This window comes from Oryctolagus cuniculus, chromosome 10, assembly GCF_051225735.1.
Source record: "Oryctolagus cuniculus isolate XC-2025 breed Fujian yellow rabbit chromosome 10, ASM5122573v1, whole genome shotgun sequence".
Taxonomy (NCBI): Eukaryota; Metazoa; Chordata; class Mammalia; order Lagomorpha; family Leporidae; genus Oryctolagus; species Oryctolagus cuniculus.
The window spans coordinates 73793485-73813915 of NC_142876.1; the positions used below are offsets into that span (position 1 = coordinate 73793485).

General features: G+C 69.7%; 8 non-coding genes across 8 annotated transcripts; all 8 read left to right on the top strand.

Moving 5' to 3' along the window:
• The first annotated feature begins 1500 nt into the window (after positions 1-1500).
• LOC149123905 (5S ribosomal RNA) lies at positions 1501-1619 on the top strand. Its single transcript, XR_016215572.1, has one exon. It is a non-coding gene; the product is annotated as a 5S ribosomal RNA (ribosomal RNA).
• A 2331-nt stretch (positions 1620-3950) lies between these two features.
• Positions 3951-4069, top strand: LOC149123906 (5S ribosomal RNA). The gene has a single exon (XR_016215573.1). It is a non-coding gene; the product is annotated as a 5S ribosomal RNA (ribosomal RNA).
• Positions 4070-6395: 2326 nt separating this feature from the next.
• On the top strand, positions 6396-6514 carry LOC149123907 (5S ribosomal RNA). The gene has a single exon (XR_016215574.1). It is a non-coding gene; the product is annotated as a 5S ribosomal RNA (ribosomal RNA).
• A 1836-nt stretch (positions 6515-8350) lies between these two features.
• Positions 8351-8469, top strand: LOC149123908 (5S ribosomal RNA). The gene has a single exon (XR_016215575.1). It is a non-coding gene; the product is annotated as a 5S ribosomal RNA (ribosomal RNA).
• Positions 8470-10785: 2316 nt separating this feature from the next.
• Positions 10786-10904, top strand: LOC149123909 (5S ribosomal RNA). Its single transcript, XR_016215576.1, has one exon. It is a non-coding gene; the product is annotated as a 5S ribosomal RNA (ribosomal RNA).
• Positions 10905-13234: 2330 nt separating this feature from the next.
• On the top strand, positions 13235-13353 carry LOC149123910 (5S ribosomal RNA). Its single transcript, XR_016215577.1, has one exon. It is a non-coding gene; the product is annotated as a 5S ribosomal RNA (ribosomal RNA).
• Positions 13354-15672: 2319 nt separating this feature from the next.
• LOC149123911 (5S ribosomal RNA) lies at positions 15673-15791 on the top strand. Its single transcript, XR_016215578.1, has one exon. It is a non-coding gene; the product is annotated as a 5S ribosomal RNA (ribosomal RNA).
• Positions 15792-18136: 2345 nt separating this feature from the next.
• LOC149123912 (5S ribosomal RNA) lies at positions 18137-18255 on the top strand. The gene has a single exon (XR_016215579.1). It is a non-coding gene; the product is annotated as a 5S ribosomal RNA (ribosomal RNA).
• Positions 18256-20431: the final 2176 nt, after the last annotated feature.

Genomic DNA, 20431 nt, shown 5'->3' on the forward strand with positions numbered 1-20431 from the left:
GGCAGAGACCCGCGGCCACAGGCTGCGTGCCCACAGGACCTCCCCGGGACAGAGGGTCCGTGGCAGGCAGGCAGCACACAGCCTGTGGTCTCTGTGGGGAGCAACTCGGATTGGACTGAGTTACTGGAATTAAGACTTATTCTATGCATCTGCTCTCCCACAATATGGCGCTGGGAGAGGAGAAAACAGCTTCTATGCAGCTGCCTCTTGCCAACTTGAGTGATGACCTCCAGGAGCTGATCCTGCTCCTGATTGGAGGAGAGCAGCGTACTTGGCGTGTGGGCAGCCGAGTTGGGATTGGCGGAAGAGGACTATAAAGGAGGAGAGAGACAACATGCACCAGGAACATCTAAGGGGAACACCTGTGCAGCCCCCGAGAGAGCCGGCCGGCCGGCCGGCGGTGTGCCGCTCCCCCGCGGAAGTGGGGAATGTGGCAGGGGGAACCGCCCTTCCACGGAGGTGGAAGGGACGGTAGCCAACCCGGGAAGAACCAGCAGCAAACCCGGGGAGGGCCGAGCAGACGAAAGAACAGCGCAGGGTCCTGTGTCGTTCCTCCATGAAGAGGGGGAGCGACAGTCTCGAACTGGCTGCCGGGCTGGAGGGTGCGGGTCGCGCTGAAGCGCCCCACCCTCCCGTGAGGGAACGGGCGCTGAGGACGGAAATCCCTCTGTGCCACGAAGGGTGTCGGGGTGTGCGACTGTGTGCCCCTTGTGTAGGCGTGTGTGTGTGTGTGTGTGTGTGTGTGTGAGTGCCCACGCGAGCGTGCGGCGGGGGTGATTCCGTGCGCTGCCGCCCTCCTTCCCGACCTGCTGCCCCACTTGGGCCCCCGTGACCGAGCGGGGACAAGGGTCCCCAGGCCCTCAGCTGTCCTCGCGGCGTGGGAGTGTGTGGAGGCGCGGCGGCCGTGCCGGGGGAGGGCGGGCGACCTGTGCGTCAGCGGTGGGGGGGCTGCTGGCGGCCGGGTAGGAGGGAAGGCCCGGGCCGCGGTGGTGTGGGGCGCCGAACCCCCTGGTGCCGGGACCCGCGAGCCGCGGGGCGCAGCCCTGGGCAGGCGTGGAGGCTGCCGGGCACGGCTGGCGTGTGGCTGGGCGATGGCGGCAGGCAGGGGATCCGGCCTAGAAAGAGAGAGTAGGAGTTCCCTGTGGCCAGCGGCAGCCGGAGGAGGTTGGCTCCCCTTGGCTTGGCGGCAGCGTGCCGACTGGGCGCCCGGTGCTGCAGGTCCTGGGCTGGGCAGGCGGAGGGCTGGAGTTCGGGCACTGGTGCAGGGCTAGGCGGAGGGCGGCTGAGGAGGAGGGGGGGGGAGGAGGAGAAGAGAAGAGAAGAGAAAAGAGGGAGGAGGCGGAGGAGAAGCGGCAGTGGGAGCGGGAGCGGGAGTGGGAATGGGAATGGGAATGGGAGTGAGAGCGGGGAGCGGGCAGGAAGAGGAGGCGGCGGCGGCGGCGGCGGCGGCGGCGGCTGTGCGGGCGCGCACTCAAGAGGGGCCTGGAGGCGGCCTCTGGCGTCTACGGCCATACCACCCTGAACGCGCCCGATCTCGTCTGATCTCGGAAGCTAAGCAGGGTCGGGCCTGGTTAGTACTTGGATGGGAGACCGCCTGGGAATACCGGGGGCTGTAGGCTTTTGCCCCGCGGCACCCTCCCCTTTTGCTCGCCTTTGGCTGGCTGCCTAGCCACGCCCCCATCCGCCAGCCCGCACGCCGGGACCCCTGCGACCCCCAACGCAGCTCCAGCAGGGGGCAGAAGCCCGACCCCTCCACCTGGCAGCCCCAGCCCGCCCGCGCCTCGGGCCTGGGCCTGGGCCTGGGCCTGGGCACGGGCACGGGCACGGGCACGGGCACGGGCACGGGCACGGGCGGGCCGGCCAGCTGTCCCCGGCTGCCGCAGCCCCACCGCCAACCCCGGGGCCCACCCCGGGACACAGGCCACGCCCCGCGCCATCCAGCGCGCCCCCTCCAACCCCAAACCAGCGACTCACCGCCCGCCAGGGCGCTCCCCTGCCGGCCGCCCCAACCCCGCAGCCCGCCGCACCAGCAGCTCCCGGCACCTGCACTCCCACCGCCCCTCCCGGGCTCCTGTCTCCCAGGGAGCCCAATGACTGTGACCACGACCACGACCACGACCACCGCCCGAAGACGACGCCAGGGCGCGGTTGCCCACCACTCAGGGCCCGGTGCCTCGCGCAGCCCAACCCGCGGGCCCTCTGCGCCACCTGGCCGTGCGGCGGCCACGCGCCACAGCCGCGGAAGCCCTCCAGAGCGCAAAGGAGGGACCCCACACCAAGCCTCGCAGGCAATACAGGCACCCTCTCCCTCTGTCTCTGACTTACACCAACACCTACACGTCTCTCTCTCTTTCTCTCTCTCTCTCTGTCTCTCTCTCCTCTCTCTGTCCCCCTCTCCCCCATCAGCCCTGACTCACACAGCATCCAAACGGGGCACCCTTTTGGCAGGCCAGGCAGAGACCCGCGGCCACAGGCTGCGTGCCCACAGGACCTCCCCGGGACAGAGGGTCCGTGGCAGGCAGGCAGCACACAGCCTGTGGTCTCTGTGGGGAGCAACTCGGATTGGACTGAGTTACTGGAATTAAGACTTATTCTATGCATCTGCTCTCCCACAATATGGCGCTGGGAGAGGAGAAAACAGCTTCTATGCAGCTGCCTCTTGCCAACTTGAGTGATGACCTCCAGGAGCTGATCCTGCTCCTGATTGGAGGAGAGCAGCGTACTTGGCGTGTGGGCAGCCGAGTTGGGATTGGCGGAAGAGGACTATAAAGGAGGAGAGAGACAACATGCACCAGGAACATCTAAGGGGAACACCTGTGCAGCCCCCGAGAGAGCCGGCCGGCCGGCCGGCGGTGTGCCGCTCCCCCGCGGAAGTGGGGAATGTGGCAGGGGGAACCGCCCTTCCACGGAGGTGGAAGGGACGGTAGCCAACCCGGGAAGAACCAGCAGCAAACCCGGGGAGGGCCGAGCAGACGAAAGAACAGCGCAGGGTCCTGTGTCGTTCCTCCATGAAGAGGGGGAGCGACAGTCTCGAACTGGCTGCCGGGCTGGAGGGTGCGGGTCGCGCTGAAGCGCCCCACCCTCCCGTGAGGGAACGGGCGCTGAGGACGGAAATCCCTCTGTGCCACGAAGGGTGTCGGGGTGTGCGACTGTGTGCCCCTTGTGTAGGCGTGTGTGTGTGTGTGTGTGTGTGTGTGAGTGCCCACGCGAGCGTGCGGCGGGGGTGATTCCGTGCGCTGCCGCCCTCCTTCCCGACCTGCTGCCCCACTTGGGCCCCCGTGACCGAGCGGGGACAAGGGTCCCCAGGCCCTCAGCTGTCCTCGCGGCGTGGGAGTGTGTGGAGGCGCGGCGGCCGTGCCGGGGGAGGGCGGGCGACCTGTGCGTCAGCGGTGGGGGGGCTGCTGGCGGCCGGGTAGGAGGGAAGGCCCGGGCCGCGGTGGTGTGGGGCGCCGAACCCCCTGGTGCCGGGACCCGCGAGCCGCGGGGCGCAGCCCTGGGCAGGCGTGGAGGCTGCCGGGCACGGCTGGCGTGTGGCTGGGCGATGGCGGCAGGCAGGGGATCCGGCCTAGAAAGAGAGAGTAGGAGTTCCCTGTGGCCAGCGGCAGCCGGAGGAGGTTGGCTCCCCTTGGCTTGGCGGCAGCGTGCCGACTGGGCGCCCGGTGCTGCAGGTCCTGGGCTGGGCAGGCGGAGGGCTGGAGTTCGGGCACTGGTGCAGGGCTAGGCGGAGGGCGGCTGAGGAGGAGGGGGGGGGAGGAGGAGAAGAGAAGAGAAGAGAAAAGAGGGAGGAGGCGGAGGAGAAGCGGCAGCGGGAGCGGGAGCGGGAGTGGGAATGGGAATGGGAATGGGAGTGAGAGCGGGGAGCGGGCAGGAAGAGGAGGCGGCGGCGGCGGCGGCGGCGGCGGCGGCTGTGCGGGCGCGCACTCAAGAGGGGCCTGGAGGCGGCCTCTGGCGTCTACGGCCATACCACCCTGAACGCGCCCGATCTCGTCTGATCTCGGAAGCTAAGCAGGGTCGGGCCTGGTTAGTACTTGGATGGGAGACCGCCTGGGAATACCGGGGGCTGTAGGCTTTTGCCCCGCGGCACCCTCCCCTTTTGCTCGCCTTTGGCTGGCTGCCTAGCCACGCCCCCATCCGCCAGCCCGCACGCCGGGACCCCTGCGACCCCCAACGCAGCTCCAGCAGGGGGCAGAAGCCCGACCCCTCCACCTGGCAGCCCCAGCCCGCCCGCGCCTCGGGCCTGGGCCTGGGCCTGGGCCTGGGCACGGGCACGGGCACGGGCACGGGCACGGGCACGGGCGGGCCGGCCAGCTGTCCCCGGCTGCCGCAGCCCCACCGCCAACCCCGGGGCCCACCCCGGGACACAGGCCACGCCCCGCGCCATCCAGCGCGCCCCCTCCAACCCCAAACCAGCGACTCACCGCCCGCCAGGGCGCTCCCCTGCCGGCCGCCCCAACCCCGCAGCCCGCCGCACCAGCAGCTCCCGGCACCTGCACTCCCACCGCCCCTCCCGGGCTCCTGTCTCCCAGGGAGCCCAATGACTGTGACCACGACCACGACCACGACCACCGCCCGAAGACGACGCCAGGGCGCGGTTGCCCACCACTCAGGGCCCGGTGCCTCGCGCAGCCCAACCCGCGGGCCCTCTGCGCCACCTGGCCGTGCGGCGGCCACGCGCCACAGCCGCGGAAGCCCTCCAGAGCGCAAAGGAGGGACCCCACACCAAGCCTCGCAGGCAATACAGGCACCCTCTCCCTCTGTCTCTGACTTACACCAACACCTACACGTCTCTCTCTCTTTCTCTCTCTCTCTCTGTCTCTCTCTCCTCTCTCTGTCCCCCTCTCCCCCATCAGCCCTGACTCACACAGCATCCAAACGGGGCACCCTTTTGGCAGGCCAGGCAGAGACCCGCGGCCACAGGCTGCGTGCCCACAGGACCTCCCCGGGACAGAGGGTCCGTGGCAGGCAGGCAGCACACAGCCTGTGGTCTCTGTGGGGAGCAACTCGGATTGGACTGAGTTACTGGAATTAAGACTTATTCTATGCATCTGCTCTCCCACAATATGGCGCTGGGAGAGGAGAAAACAGCTTCTATGCAGCTGCCTCTTGCCAACTTGAGTGATGACCTCCAGGAGCTGATCCTGCTCCTGATTGGAGGAGAGCAGCGTACTTGGCGTGTGGGCAGCCGAGTTGGGATTGGCGGAAGAGGACTATAAAGGAGGAGAGAGACAACATGCACCAGGAACATCTAAGGGGAACACCTGTGCAGCCCCCGAGAGAGCCGGCCGGCCGGCCGGCGGTGTGCCGCTCCCCCGCGGAAGTGGGGAATGTGGCAGGGGGAACCGCCCTTCCACGGAGGTGGAAGGGACGGTAGCCAACCCGGGAAGAACCAGCAGCAAACCCGGGGAGGGCCGAGCAGACGAAAGAACAGCGCAGGGTCCTGTGTCGTTCCTCCATGAAGAGGGGGAGCGACAGTCTCGAACTGGCTGCCGGGCTGGAGGGTGCGGGTCGCGCTGAAGCGCCCCACCCTCCCGTGAGGGAACGGGCGCTGAGGACGGAAATCCCTCTGTGCCACGAAGGGTGTCGGGGTGTGCGACTGTGTGCCCCTTGTGTAGGCGTGTGTGTGTGTGTGTGTGTGTGTGTGTGTGTGTGAGTGCCCACGCGAGCGTGCGGCGGGGGTGATTCCGTGCGCTGCCGCCCTCCTTCCCGACCTGCTGCCCCACTTGAGCCCCCGTGACCGAGCGGGGACAAGGGTCCCCAGGCCCTCAGCTGTCCTCGCGGCGTGGGAGTGTGTGGAGGCGCGGCGGCCGTGCCGGGGGAGGGCGGGCGACCTGTGCGTCAGCGGTGGGGGGGCTGCTGGCGGCCGGGTAGGAGGGAAGGCCCGGGCCGCGGTGGTGTGGGGCGCCGAACCCCCTGGTGCCGGGACCCGCGAGCCGCGGGGCGCAGCCCTGGGCAGGCGTGGAGGCTGCCGGGCACGGCTGGCGTGTGGCTGGGCGATGGCGGCAGGCAGGGGATCCGGCCTAGAAAGAGAGAGTAGGAGTTCCCTGTGGCCAGCGGCAGCCGGAGGAGGTTGGCTCCCCTTGGCTTGGCGGCAGCGTGCCGACTGGGCGCCCGGTGCTGCAGGTCCTGGGCTGGGCAGGCGGAGGGCTGGAGTTCGGGCACTGGTGCAGGGCTAGGCGGAGGGCGGCTGAGGAGGGGGGGGAGGAGGAGAAGAGAAGAGAAGAGAAAAGAGGGAGGAGGCGGAGGAGAAGCGGCAGCGGGAGCGGGAGCGGGAGTGGGAATGGGAATGGGAATGGGAGTGAGAGCGGGGAGCGGGCAGGAGGAGGAGGAGGCGGCGGCGGCGGCGGCGGCGGCTGTGCGGGCGCGCACTCAAGAGGGGCCTGGAGGCGGCCTCTGGCGTCTACGGCCATACCACCCTGAACGCGCCCGATCTCGTCTGATCTCGGAAGCTAAGCAGGGTCGGGCCTGGTTAGTACTTGGATGGGAGACCGCCTGGGAATACCGGGGGCTGTAGGCTTTTGCCCCGCGGCACCCTCCCCTTTTGCTCGCCTTTGGCTGGCTGCCTAGCCACGCCCCCATCCGCCAGCCGGGACCCCTGCGACCCCCAACGCAGCTCCAGCAGGGGGCAGAAGCCCGACCCCTCCACCTGGCAGCCCCAGCCCGCCCGCGCCTCGGGCCTGGGCCTGGGCCTGGGCCTGGGCCTGGGCACGGGCACGGGCACGGGCACGGGCACGGGCACGGGCGGGCCGGCCAGCTGTCCCCGGCTGCCGCAGCCCCACCGCCAACCCCGGGGCCCACCCCGGGACACAGGCCACGCCCCGCGCCATCCAGCGCGCCCCCTCCAACCCCAAACCAGCGACTCACCGCCCGCCAGGGCGCTCCCCTGCCGGCCGCCCCAACCCCGCAGCCCGCCGCACCAGCAGCTCCCGGCACCTGCACTCCCACCGCCCCTCCCGGGCTCCTGTCTCCCAGGGAGCCCAATGACTGTGACCACGACCACGACCACGACCACCGCCCGAAGACGACGCCAGGGCGCGGTTGCCCACCACTCAGGGCCCGGTGCCTCGCGCAGCCCAACCCGCGGGCCCTCTGCGCCACCTGGCCGTGCGGCGGCCACGCGCCACAGCCGCGGAAGCCCTCCAGAGCGCAAAGGAGGGACCCCACACCAAGCCTCGCAGGCAATACAGGCACCCTCTCCCTCTGTCTCTGACTTACACCAACACCTACACGTCTCTCTCTCTTTCTCTCTCTCTCTCTGTCTCTCTCTCCTCTCTCTGTCCCCCTCTCCCCCATCAGCCCTGACTCACACAGCATCCAAACGGGGCACCCTTTTGGCAGGCCAGGCAGAGACCCGCGGCCACAGGCTGCGTGCCCACAGGACCTCCCCGGGACAGAGGGTCCGTGGCAGGCAGGCAGCACACAGCCTGTGGTCTCGAACTGGCTGCCGGGCTGGAGGGTGCGGGTCGCGCTGAAGCGCCCCACCCTCCCGTGAGGGAACGGGCGCTGAGGACGGAAATCCCTCTGTGCCACGAAGGGTGTCGGGGTGTGCGACTGTGTGCCCCTTGTGTAGGCGTGTGTGTGTGTGTGTGTGTGTGTGTGAGTGCCCACGCGAGCGTGCGGCGGGGGTGATTCCGTGCGCTGCCGCCCTCCTTCCCGACCTGCTGCCCCACTTGGGCCCCCGTGACCGAGCGGGGACAAGGGTCCCCAGGCCCTCAGCTGTCCTCGCGGCGTGGGAGTGTGTGGAGGCGCGGCGGCCGTGCCGGGGGAGGGCGGGCGACCTGTGCGTCAGCGGTGGGGGGGCTGCTGGCGGCCGGGTAGGAGGGAAGGCCCGGGCCGCGGTGGTGTGGGGCGCCGAACCCCCTGGTGCCGGGACCCGCGAGCCGCGGGGCGCAGCCCTGGGCAGGCGTGGAGGCTGCCGGGCACGGCTGGCGTGTGGCTGGGCGATGGCGGCAGGCAGGGGATCCGGCCTAGAAAGAGAGAGTAGGAGTTCCCTGTGGCCAGCGGCAGCCGGAGGAGGTTGGCTCCCCTTGGCTTGGCGGCAGCGTGCCGACTGGGCGCCCGGTGCTGCACTGCAGGTCCTGGGCTGGGCAGGCGGAGGGCTGGAGTTCGGGCACTGGTGCAGGGCTAGGCGGAGGGCGGCTGAGGAGGGGGGGGTGGAGGTGAAGAGAAGAGAAGAGAAAAGAGGGAGGAGGCGGAGGAGAAGCGGCAGCGGGAGCGGGAGCGGGAGTGGGAATGGGAATGGGAATGGGAGTGAGAGCGGGGAGCGGGCAGGAGGAGGAGGCGGCGGCGGCGGCGGCGGCGGCGGCGGCTGTGCGGGCGCGCACTCAAGAGGGGCCTGGAGGCGGCCTCTGGCGTCTACGGCCATACCACCCTGAACGCGCCCGATCTCGTCTGATCTCGGAAGCTAAGCAGGGTCGGGCCTGGTTAGTACTTGGATGGGAGACCGCCTGGGAATACCGGGGGCTGTAGGCTTTTGCCCCGCGGCACCCTCCCCTTTTGCTCGCCTTTGGCTGGCTGCCTAGCCACGCCCCCATCCGCCAGCCCGCACGCCGGGACCCCTGCGACCCCCAACGCAGCTCCAGCAGGGGGCAGAAGCCCGACCCCTCCACCTGGCAGCCCCAGCCCGCCCGCGCCTCGGGCCTGGGCCTGGGCCTGGGCCTGGGCACGGGCACGGGCACGGGCACGGGCACGGGCGGGCCGGCCAGCTGTCCCCGGCTGCCGCAGCCCCACCGCCAACCCCGGGGCCCACCCCGGGACACAGGCCACGCCCCGCGCCATCCAGCGCGCCCCCTCCAACCCCAAACCAGCGACTCACCGCCCGCCAGGGCGCTCCCCTGCCGGCCGCCCCAACCCCGCAGCCCGCCGCACCAGCAGCTCCCGGCACCTGCACTCCCACCGCCCCTCCCGGGCTCCTGTCTCCCAGGGAGCCCAATGACTGTGACCACGACCACGACCACGACCACCGCCCGAAGACGACGCCAGGGCGCGGTTGCCCACCACTCAGGGCCCGGTGCCTCGCGCAGCCCAACCCGCGGGCCCTCTGCGCCACCTGGCCGTGCGGCGGCCACGCGCCACAGCCGCGGAAGCCCTCCAGAGCGCAAAGGAGGGACCCCACACCAAGCCTCGCAGGCAATACAGGCACCCTCTCCCTCTGTCTCTGACTTACACCAACACCTACACGTCTCTCTCTCTTTCTCTCTCTCTCTCTGTCTCTCTCTCCTCTCTCTGTCCCCCTCTCCCCCATCAGCCCTGACTCACACAGCATCCAAACGGGGCACCCTTTTGGCAGGCCAGGCAGAGACCCGCGGCCACAGGCTGCGTGCCCACAGGACCTCCCCGGGACAGAGGGTCCGTGGCAGGCAGGCAGCACACAGCCTGTGGTCTCTGTGGGGAGCAACTCGGATTGGACTGAGTTACTGGAATTAAGACTTATTCTATGCATCTGCTCTCCCACAATATGGCGCTGGGAGAGGAGAAAACAGCTTCTATGCAGCTGCCTCTTGCCAACTTGAGTGATGACCTCCAGGAGCTGATCCTGCTCCTGATTGGAGGAGAGCAGCGTACTTGGCGTGTGGGCAGCCGAGTTGGGATTGGCGGAAGAGGACTATAAAGGAGGAGAGAGACAACATGCACCAGGAACATCTAAGGGGAACACCTGTGCAGCCCCCGAGAGAGCCGGCCGGCCGGCCGGCGGTGTGCCGCTCCCCCGCGGAAGTGGGGAATGTGGCAGGGGGAACCGCCCTTCCACGGAGGTGGAAGGGACGGTAGCCAACCCGGGAAGAACCAGCAGCAAACCCGGGGAGGGCCGAGCAGACGAAAGAACAGCGCAGGGTCCTGTGTCGTTCCTCCATGAAGAGGGGGAGCGACAGTCTCGAACTGGCTGCCGGGCTGGAGGGTGCGGGTCGCGCTGAAGCGCCCCACCCTCCCGTGAGGGAACGGGCGCTGAGGACGGAAATCCCTCTGTGCCACGAAGGGTGTCGGGGTGTGCGACTGTGTGCCCCTTGTGTAGGCGTGTGTGTGTGTGTGTGTGTGTGTGTGTGTGAGTGCCCACGCGAGCGTGCGGCAGGGGTGATTCCGTGCGCTGCCGCCCTCCTTCCCGACCTGCTGCCCCACTTGGGCCCCCGTGACCGAGCGGGGACAAGGGTCCCCAGGCCCTCAGCTGTCCTCGCGGCGTGGGAGTGTGTGGAGGCGCGGCGGCCGTGCCGGGGGAGGGCGGGCGACCTGTGCGTCAGCGGTGGGGGGGCTGCTGGCGGCCGGGTAGGAGGGAAGGCCCGGGCCGCGGTGGTGTGGGGCGCCGAACCCCCTGGTGCCGGGACCCGCGAGCCGCGGGGCGCAGCCCTGGGCAGGCGTGGAGGCTGCCGGGCACGGCTGGCGTGTGGCTGGGCGATGGCGGCAGGCAGGGGATCCGGCCTAGAAAGAGAGAGTAGGAGTTCCCTGTGGCCAGCGGCAGCCGGAGGAGGTTGGCTCCCCTTGGCTTGGCGGCAGCGTGCCGACTGGGCGCCCGGTGCTGCAGGTCCTGGGCTGGGCAGGCGGAGGGCTGGAGTTCGGGCACTGGTGCAGGGCTAGGCGGAGGGCGGCTGAGGAGGGGGGGGAGGAGGAGAAGAGAAGAGAAGAGAAAAGAGGGAGGAGGCGGAGGAGAAGCGGCAGCGGGAGCGGGAGCGGGAGTGGGAATGGGAATGGGAATGGGAGTGAGAGCGGGGAGCGGGCAGGAGGAGGAGGAGGCGGCGGCGGCGGCGGCGGCGGCTGTGCGGGCGCGCACTCAAGAGGGGCCTGGAGGCGGCCTCTGGCGTCTACGGCCATACCACCCTGAACGCGCCCGATCTCGTCTGATCTCGGAAGCTAAGCAGGGTCGGGCCTGGTTAGTACTTGGATGGGAGACCGCCTGGGAATACCGGGGGCTGTAGGCTTTTGCCCCGCGGCACCCTCCCCTTTTGCTCGCCTTTGGCTGGCTGCCTAGCCACGCCCCCATCCGCCAGCCCGCACGCCGGGACCCCTGCGACCCCCAACGCAGCTCCAGCAGGGGGCAGAAGCCCGACCCCTCCACCTGGCAGCCCCAGCCCGCCCGCGCCTCGGGCCTGGGCCTGGGCCTGGGCCCGGGCCTGGGCCTGGGCCTGGGCCTGGGCCTGGGCACGGGCACGGGCACGGGCGGGCCGGCCAGCTGTCCCCGGCTGCCGCAGCCCCACTGCCAACCCCGGGGCCCACCCCGGGACACAGGCCACGCCCCGCGCCATCCCAGCGCGCCCCCTCCAACCCCAAACCAGCGACTCACCGCCCGCCAGGGCGCTCCCCTGCCGGCCGCCCCAACCCCGCAGCCCGCCGCACCAGCAGCTCCCGGCACCTGCACTCCCACCGCCCCTCCCGGGCTCCTGTCTCCCAGGGAGCCCAATGACTGTGACCACGACCACGACCACCGCCCGAAGACGACGCCAGGGCGCAGTTGCCCACCACTCAGGGCCCGGTGCCTCGCGCAGCCCAACCCGCGGGCCCTCTGCGCCACCTGGCCGTGCGGCGGCCACGCGCCACAGCCGCGGAAGCCCTCCAGAGCGCAAAGGAGGGACCCCACACCAAGCCTCGCAGGCAATACAGGCACCCTCTCCCTCTGTCTCTGACTTACACCAACACCTACACGTCTCTCTCTCTTTCTCTCTCTCTCTCTGTCTCTCTCTCCTCTCTCTGTCCCCCTCTCCCCCATCAGCCCTGACTCACACAGCATCCAAACGGGGCACCCTTTTGGCAGGCCAGGCAGAGACCCGCGGCCACAGGCTGCGTGCCCACAGGACCTCCCCGGGACAGAGGGTCCGTGGCAGGCAGGCAGCACACAGCCTGTGGTCTCTGTGGGGAGCAACTCGGATTGGACTGAGTTACTGGAATTAAGACTTATTCTATGCATCTGCTCTCCCACAATATGGCGCTGGGAGAGGAGAAAACAGCTTCTATGCAGCTGCCTCTTGCCAACTTGAGTGATGACCTCCAGGAGCTGATCCTGCTCCTGATTGGAGGAGAGCAGCGTACTTGGCGTGTGGGCAGCCGAGTTGGGATTGGCGGAAGAGGACTATAAAGGAGGAGAGAGACAACATGCACCAGGAACATCTAAGGGGAACACCTGTGCAGCCCCCGAGAGAGCCGGCCGGCCGGCCGGCGGTGTGCCGCTCCCCCGCGGAAGTGGGGAATGTGGCAGGGGGAACCGCCCTTCCACGGAGGTGGAAGGGACGGTAGCCAACCCGGGAAGAACCAGCAGCAAACCCGGGGAGGGCCGAGCAGACGAAAGAACAGCGCAGGGTCCTGTGTCGTTCCTCCATGAAGAGGGGGAGCGACAGTCTCGAACTGGCTGCCGGGCTGGAGGGTGCGGGTCGCGCTGAAGCGCCCCACCCTCCCGTGAGGGAACGGGCGCTGAGGACGGAAATCCCTCTGTGCCACGAAGGGTGTCGGGGTGTGCGACTGTGTGCCCCTTGTGTAGGCGTGTGTGTGTGTGTGTGTGTGTGTGTGTGTGTGAGTGCCCACGCGAGCGTGCGGCGGGGGTGATTCCGTGCGCTGCCGCCCTCCTTCCCGACCTGCTGCCCCACTTGGGCCCCCGTGACCGAGCGGGGACAAGGGTCCCCAGGCCCTCAGCTGTCCTCGCGGCGTGGGAGTGTGTGGAGGCGCGGCGGCCGTGCCGGGGGAGGGCGGGCGACCTGTGCGTCAGCGGTGGGGGGGCTGCTGGCGGCCGGGTAGGAGGGAAGGCCCGGGCCGCGGTGGTGTGGGGCGCCGAACCCCCTGGTGCCGGGACCCGCGAGCCGCGGGGCGCAGCCCTGGGCAGGCGTGGAGGCTGCCGGGCACGGCTGGCGTGTGGCTGGGCGATGGCGGCAGGCAGGGGATCCGGCCTAGAAAGAGAGAGTAGGAGTTCCCTGTGGCCAGCGGCAGCCGGAGGAGGTTGGCTCCCCTTGGCTTGGCGGCAGCGTGCCGACTGGGCGCCCGGTGCTGCAGGTCCTGGGCTGGGCAGGCGGAGGGCTGGAGTTCGGGCACTGGTGCAGGGCTAGGCGGAGGGCGGCTGAGGAGGGGGGGAGGAGGAGAAGAGAAGAGAAGAGAAAAGAGGGAGGAGGCGGAGGAGAAGCGGCAGCGGGAGCGGGAGCGGGAGTGGGAATGGGAATGGGAATGGGAGTGAGAGCGGGGAGCGGGCAGGAGGAGGAGGCGGCGGCGGCGGCGGCGGCGGCGGCTGTGCGGGCGCGCACTCAAGAGGGGCCTGGAGGCGGCCTCTGGCGTCTACGGCCATACCACCCTGAACGCGCCCGATCTCGTCTGATCTCGGAAGCTAAGCAGGGTCGGGCCTGGTTAGTACTTGGATGGGAGACCGCCTGGGAATACCGGGGGCTGTAGGCTTTTGCCCCGCGGCACCCTCCCCTTTTGCTCGCCTTTGGCTGGCTGCCTAGCCACGCCCCCATCCGCCAGCCCGCACGCCGGGACCCCTGCGACCCCCAACGCAGCTCCAGCAGGGGGCAGAAGCCCGACCCCTCCACCTGGCAGCCCCAGCCCGCCCGCGCCTCGGGCCTGGGCCTGGGCACGGGCACGGGCACGGGCACGGGCACGGGCGGGCCGGCCAGCTGTCCCCGGCTGCCGCAGCCCCACCGCCAACCCCGGGGCCCACCCCGGGACACAGGCCACGCCCCGCGCCATCCAGCGCGCCCCCTCCAACCCCAAACCAGCGACTCACCGCCCGCCAGGGCGCTCCCCTGCCGGCCGCCCCAACCCCGCAGCCCGCCGCACCAGCAGCTCCCGGCACCTGCACTCCCACCGCCCCTCCCGGGCTCCTGTCTCCCAGGGAGCCCAATGACTGTGACCACGACCACGACCACGACCACCGCCCGAAGACGACGCCAGGGCGCGGTTGCCCACCACTCAGGGCCCGGTGCCTCGCGCAGCCCAACCCGCGGGCCCTCTGCGCCACCTGGCCGTGCGGCGGCCACGCGCCACAGCCGCGGAAGCCCTCCAGAGCGCAAAGGAGGGACCCCACACCAAGCCTCGCAGGCAATACAGGCACCCTCTCCCTCTGTCTCTGACTTACACCAACACCTACACGTCTCTCTCTCTTTCTCTCTCTCTCTCTGTCTCTCTCTCCTCTCTCTGTCCCCCTCTCCCCCATCAGCCCTGACTCACACAGCATCCAAACGGGGCACCCTTTTGGCAGGCCAGGCAGAGACCCGCGGCCACAGGCTGCGTGCCCACAGGACCTCCCCGGGACAGAGGGTCCGTGGCAGGCAGGCAGCACACAGCCTGTGGTCTCTGTGGGGAGCAACTCGGATTGGACTGAGTTACTGGAATTAAGACTTATTCTATGCATCTGCTCTCCCACAATATGGCGCTGGGAGAGGAGAAAACAGCTTCTATGCAGCTGCCTCTTGCCAACTTGAGTGATGACCTCCAGGAGCTGATCCTGCTCCTGATTGGAGGAGAGCAGCGTACTTGGCGTGTGGGCAGCCGAGTTGGGATTGGCGGAAGAGGACTATAAAGGAGGAGAGAGACAACATGCACCAGGAACATCTAAGGGGAACACCTGTGCAGCCCCCGAGAGAGCCGGCCGGCCGGCGGTGTGCCGCTCCCCCGCGGAAGTGGGGAATGTGGCAGGGGGAACCGCCCTTCCACGGAGGTGGAAGGGACGGTAGCCAACCCGGGAAGAACCAGCAGCAAACCCGGGGAGGGCCGAGCAGACGAAAGAACAGCGCAGGGTCCTGTGTCGTTCCTCCATGAAGAGGGGGAGCGACAGTCTCGAACTGGCTGCCGGGCTGGAGGGTGCGGGTCGCGCTGAAGCGCCCCACCCTCCCGTGAGGGAACGGGCGCTGAGGACGGAAATCCCTCTGTGCCACGAAGGGTGTCGGGGTGTGCGACTGTGTGCCCCTTGTGTAGGCGTGTGTGTGTGTGTGTGTGTGTGTGTGTGTGTGAGTGCCCACGCGAGCGTGCGGCGGGGGTGATTCCGTGCGCTGCCGCCCTCCTTCCCGACCTGCTGCCCCACTTGGGCCCCCGTGACCGAGCGGGGACAAGGGTCCCCAGGCCCTCAGCTGTCCTCGCGGCGTGGGAGTGTGTGGAGGCGCGGCGGCCGTGCCGGGGGAGGGCGGGCGACCTGTGCGTCAGCGGTGGGGGGGCTGCTGGCGGCCGGGTAGGAGGGAAGGCCCGGGCCGCGGTGGTGTGGGGCGCCGAACCCCCTGGTGCCGGGACCCGCGAGCCGCGGGGCGCAGCCCTGGGCAGGCGTGGAGGCTGCCGGGCACGGCTGGCGTGTGGCTGGGCGATGGCGGCAGGCAGGGGATCCGGCCTAGAAAGAGAGAGTAGGAGTTCCCTGTGGCCAGCGGCAGCCGGAGGAGGTTGGCTCCCCTTGGCTTGGCGGCAGCGTGCCGACTGGGCGCCCGGTGCTGCAGGTCCTGGGCTGGGCAGGCGGAGGGCTGGAGTTCGGGCACTGGTGCAGGGCTAGGCGGAGTGCGGCTGAGGGGGGGGGGAGGAGGAGGAGAAGAGAAGAGAAGAGAAAAGAGGGAGGAGGCGGAGGAGAAGCGGCAGCGGGAGCGGGAGCGGGAGCGGGAATGGGAATGGGAATGGGAATGGGAGTGAGAGCGGGGAGCGGGCAGGAGGAGGAGGAGGAGGCGGCGGCGGCGGCGGCGGCGGCGGCGGCTGTGCGGGCGCGCACTCAAGAGGGGCCTGGAGGCAGCCTCTGGCGTCTACGGCCATACCACCCTGAACGCGCCCGATCTCGTCTGATCTCGGAAGCTAAGCAGGGTCGGGCCTGGTTAGTACTTGGATGGGAGACCGCCTGGGAATACCGGGGGCTGTAGGCTTTTGCCCCGCGGCACCCTCCCCTTTTGCTCGCCTTTGGCTGGCTGCCTAGCCACGCCCCCATCCGCCAGCCCGCACGCCGGGACCCCTGCGACCCCCAACGCAGCTCCAGCAGGGGGCAGAAGCCCGACCCCTCCACCTGGCAGCCCCAGCCCGCCCGCGCCTCGGGCCTGGGCCTGGGCCTGGGCCTGGGCACGGGCACGGGCACGGGCACGGGCACGGGCACGGGCACGGGCGGGCCGGCCAGCTGTCCCCGGCTGCCGCAGCCCCACCGCCAACCCCGGGGCCCACCCCGGGACACAGGCCACGCCCCGCGCCATCCAGCGCGCCCCCTCCAACCCCAAACCAGCGACTCACCGCCCGCCAGGGCGCTCCCCTGCCGGCCGCCCCAACCCCGCAGCCCGCCGCACCAGCAGCTCCCGGCACCTGCACTCCCACCGCCCCTCCCGGGCTCCTGTCTCCCAGGGAGCCCAATGACTGTGACCACGACCACGACCACGACCACCGCCCGAAGACGACGCCAGGGCGCGGTTGCCCACCACTCAGGGCCCGGTGCCTCGCGCAGCCCAACCCGCGGGCCCTCTGCGCCACCTGGCTGTGCGGCGGCCACGCGCCACAGCCGCGGAAGCCCTCCAGAGCGCAAAGGAGGGACCCCACACCAAGCCTCGCAGGCAATACAGGCACCCTCTCCCTCTGTCTCTGACTTACACCAACACCTACACGTCTCTCTCTCTTTCTCTCTCTCTCTCTGTCTCTCTCTCCTCTCTCTGTCCCCCTCTCCCCCATCAGCCCTGACTCACACAGCATCCAAACGGGGCACCCTTTTGGCAGGCCAGGCAGAGACCCGCGGCCACAGGCTGCGTGCCCACAGGACCTCCCCGGGACAGAGGGTCCGTGGCAGGCAGGCAGCACACAGCCTGTGGTCTCTGTGGGGAGCAACTCGGATTGGACTGAGTTACTGGAATTAAGACTTATTCTATGCATCTGCTCTCCCACAATATGGCGCTGGGAGAGGAGAAAACAGCTTCTATGCAGCTGCCTCTTGCCAACTTGAGTGATGACCTCCAGGAGCTGATCCTGCTCCTGATTGGAGGAGAGCAGCGTACTTGGCGTGTGGGCAGCCGAGTTGGGATTGGCGGAAGAGGACTATAAAGGAGGAGAGAGACAACATGCACCAGGAACATCTAAGGGGAACACCTGTGCAGCCCCCGAGAGAGCCGGCCGGCCGGCGGTGTGCCGCTCCCCCGCGGAAGTGGGGAATGTGGCAGGGGGAACCGCCCTTCCACGGAGGTGGAAGGGACGGTAGCCAACCCGGGAAGAACCAGCAGCAAACCCGGGGAGGGCCGAGCAGACGAAAGAACAGCGCAGGGTCCTGTGTCGTTCCTCCATGAAGAGGGGGAGCGACAGTCTCGAACTGGCTGCCGGGCTGGAGGGTGCGGGTCGCGCTGAAGCGCCCCACCCTCCCGTGAGGGAACGGGCGCTGAGGACGGAAATCCCTCTGTGCCACGAAGGGTGTCGGGGTGTGCGACTGTGTGCCCCTTGTGTAGGCGTGTGTGTGTGTGTGTGTGTGTGTGTGTGTGTGAGTGCCCACGCGAGCGTGCGGCGGGGGTGATTCCGTGCGCTGCCGCCCTCCTTCCCGACCTGCTGCCCCACTTGGGCCCCCGTGACCGAGCGGGGACAAGGGTCCCCAGGCCCTCAGCTGTCCTCGCGGCGTGGGAGTGTGTGGAGGCGCGGCGGCCGTGCCGGGGGAGGGCGGGCGACCTGTGCGTCAGCGGTGGGGGGGCTGCTGGCGGCCGGGTAGGAGGGAAGGCCCGGGCCGCGGTGGTGTGGGGCGCCGAACCCCCTGGTGCCGGGACCCGCGAGCCGCGGGGCGCAGCCCTGGGCAGGCGTGGAGGCTGCCGGGCACGGCTGGCGTGTGGCTGGGCGATGGCGGCAGGCAGGGGATCCGGCCTAGAAAGAGAGAGTAGGAGTTCCCTGTGGCCAGCGGCAGCAGGAGGAGGTTGGCTCCCCTTGGCTTGGCGGCAGCGTGCCGACTGGGCGCCCGGTGCTGCACTGCAGGTCCTGGGCTGGGCAGGCGGAGGGCTGGAGTTCGGGCACTGGTGCAGGGCTAGGCGGAGTGCGGCTGAGGGGGGGGGGAGGAGGAGGAGAAGAGAAGAGAAGAGAAAAGAGGGAGGAGGCGGAGGAGAAGCGGCAGCGGGAGCGGGAGCGGGAGCGGGAATGGGAATGGGAATGGGAATGGGAGTGAGAGCGGGGAGCGGGCAGGAGGAGGAGGAGGAGGCGGCGGCGGCGGCGGCGGCGGCGGCTGTGCGGGCGCGCACTCAAGAGGGGCCTGGAGGCAGCCTCTGGCGTCTACGGCCATACCACCCTGAACGCGCCCGATCTCGTCTGATCTCGGAAGCTAAGCAGGGTCGGGCCTGGTTAGTACTTGGATGGGAGACCGCCTGGGAATACCGGGGGCTGTAGGCTTTTGCCCCGCGGCACCCTCCCCTTTTGCTCGCCTTTGGCTGGCTGCCTAGCCACGCCCCCATCCGCCAGCCCGCACGCCGGGACCCCTGCGACCCCCAACGCAGCTCCAGCAGGGGGCAGAAGCCCGACCCCTCCACCTGGCAGCCCCAGCCCGCCCGCGCCTCGGGCCTGGGCCTGGGCCTGGGCCTGGGCACGGGCACGGGCACGGGCACGGGCACGGGCACGGGCACGGGCGGGCCGGCCAGCTGTCCCCGGCTGCCGCAGCCCCACCGCCAACCCCGGGGCCCACCCCGGGACACAGGCCACGCCCCGCGCCATCCAGCGCGCCCCCTCCAACCCCAAACCAGCGACTCACCGCCCGCCAGGGCGCTCCCCTGCCGGCCGCCCCAACCCCGCAGCCCGCCGCACCAGCAGCTCCCGGCACCTGCACTCCCACCGCCCCTCCCGGGCTCCTGTCTCCCAGGGAGCCCAATGACTGTGACCACGACCACGACCACGACCACCGCCCGAAGACGACGCCAGGGCGCGGTTGCCCACCACTCAGGGCCCGGTGCCTCGCGCAGCCCAACCCGCGGGCCCTCTGCGCCACCTGGCCGTGCGGCGGCCACGCGCCACAGCCGCGGAAGCCCTCCAGAGCGCAAAGGAGGGACCCCACACCAAGCCTCGCAGGCAATACAGGCACCCTCTCCCTCTGTCTCTGACTTACACCAACACCTACACGTCTCTCTCTCTTTCTCTCTCTCTCTCTGTCTCTCTCTCCTCTCTCTGTCCCCCTCTCCCCCATCAGCCCTGACTCACACAGCATCCAAACGGGGCACCCTTTTGGCAGGCCAGGCAGAGACCCGCGGCCACAGGCTGCGTGCCCACAGGACCTCCCCGGGACAGAGGGTCCGTGGCAGGCAGGCAGCACACAGCCTGTGGTCTCTGTGGGGAGCAACTCGGATTGGACTGAGTTACTGGAATTAAGACTTATTCTATGCATCTGCTCTCCCACAATATGGCGCTGGGAGAGGAGAAAACAGCTTCTATGCAGCTGCCTCTTGCCAACTTGAGTGATGACCTCCAGGAGCTGATCCTGCTCCTGATTGGAGGAGAGCAGCGTACTTGGCGTGTGGGCAGCCGAGTTGGGATTGGCGGAAGAGGACTATAAAGGAGGAGAGAGACAACATGCACCAGGAACATCTAAGGGGAACACCTGTGCAGCCCCCGAGAGAGCCGGCCGGCCGGCCGGCGGTGTGCCGCTCCCCCGCGGAAGTGGGGAATGTGGCAGGGGGAACCGCCCTTCCACGGAGGTGGAAGGGACGGTAGCCAACCCGGGAAGAACCAGCAGCAAACCCGGGGAGGGCCGAGCAGACGAAAGAACAGCGCAGGGTCCTGTGTCGTTCCTCCATGAAGAGGGGGAGCGACAGTCTCGAACTGGCTGCCGGGCTGGAGGGTGCGGGTCGCGCTGAAGCGCCCCACCCTCCCGTGAGGGAACGGGCGCTGAGGACGGAAATCCCTCTGTGCCACGAAGGGTGTCGGGGTGTGCGACTGTGTGCCCCTTGTGTAGGCGTGTGTGTGTGTGTGTGTGTGTGTGTGTGAGTGCCCACGCGAGCGTGCGGCGGGGGTGATTCCGTGCGCTGCCGCCCTCCTTCCCGACCTGCTGCCCCACTTGGGCCCCCGTGACCGAGCGGGGACAAGGGTCCCCAGGCCCTCAGCTGTCCTCGCGGCGTGGGAGTGTGTGGAGGCGCGGCGGCCGTGCCGGGGGAGGGCGGGCGACCTGTGCGTCAGCGGTGGGGGGGCTGCTGGCGGCCGGGTAGGAGGGAAGGCCCGGGCCGCGGTGGTGTGGGGCGCCGAACCCCCTGGTGCCGGGACCCGCGAGCCGCGGGGCGCAGCCCTGGGCAGGCGTGGAGGCTGCCGGGCACGGCTGGCGTGTGGCTGGGCGATGGCGGCAGGCAGGGGATCCGGCCTAGAAAGAGAGAGTAGGAGTTCCCTGTGGCCAGCGGCAGCCGGAGGAGGTTGGCTCCCCTTGGCTTGGCGGCAGCGTGCCGACTGGGCGCCCGGTGCTGCAGGTCCTGGGCTGGGCAGGCGGAGGGCTGGAGTTCGGGCACTGGTGCAGGGCTAGGCGGAGGGCGGCTGAGGAGGAGGGGGGGGGAGGAGGAGAAGAGAAGAGAAGAGAAAAGAGGGAGGAGGCGGA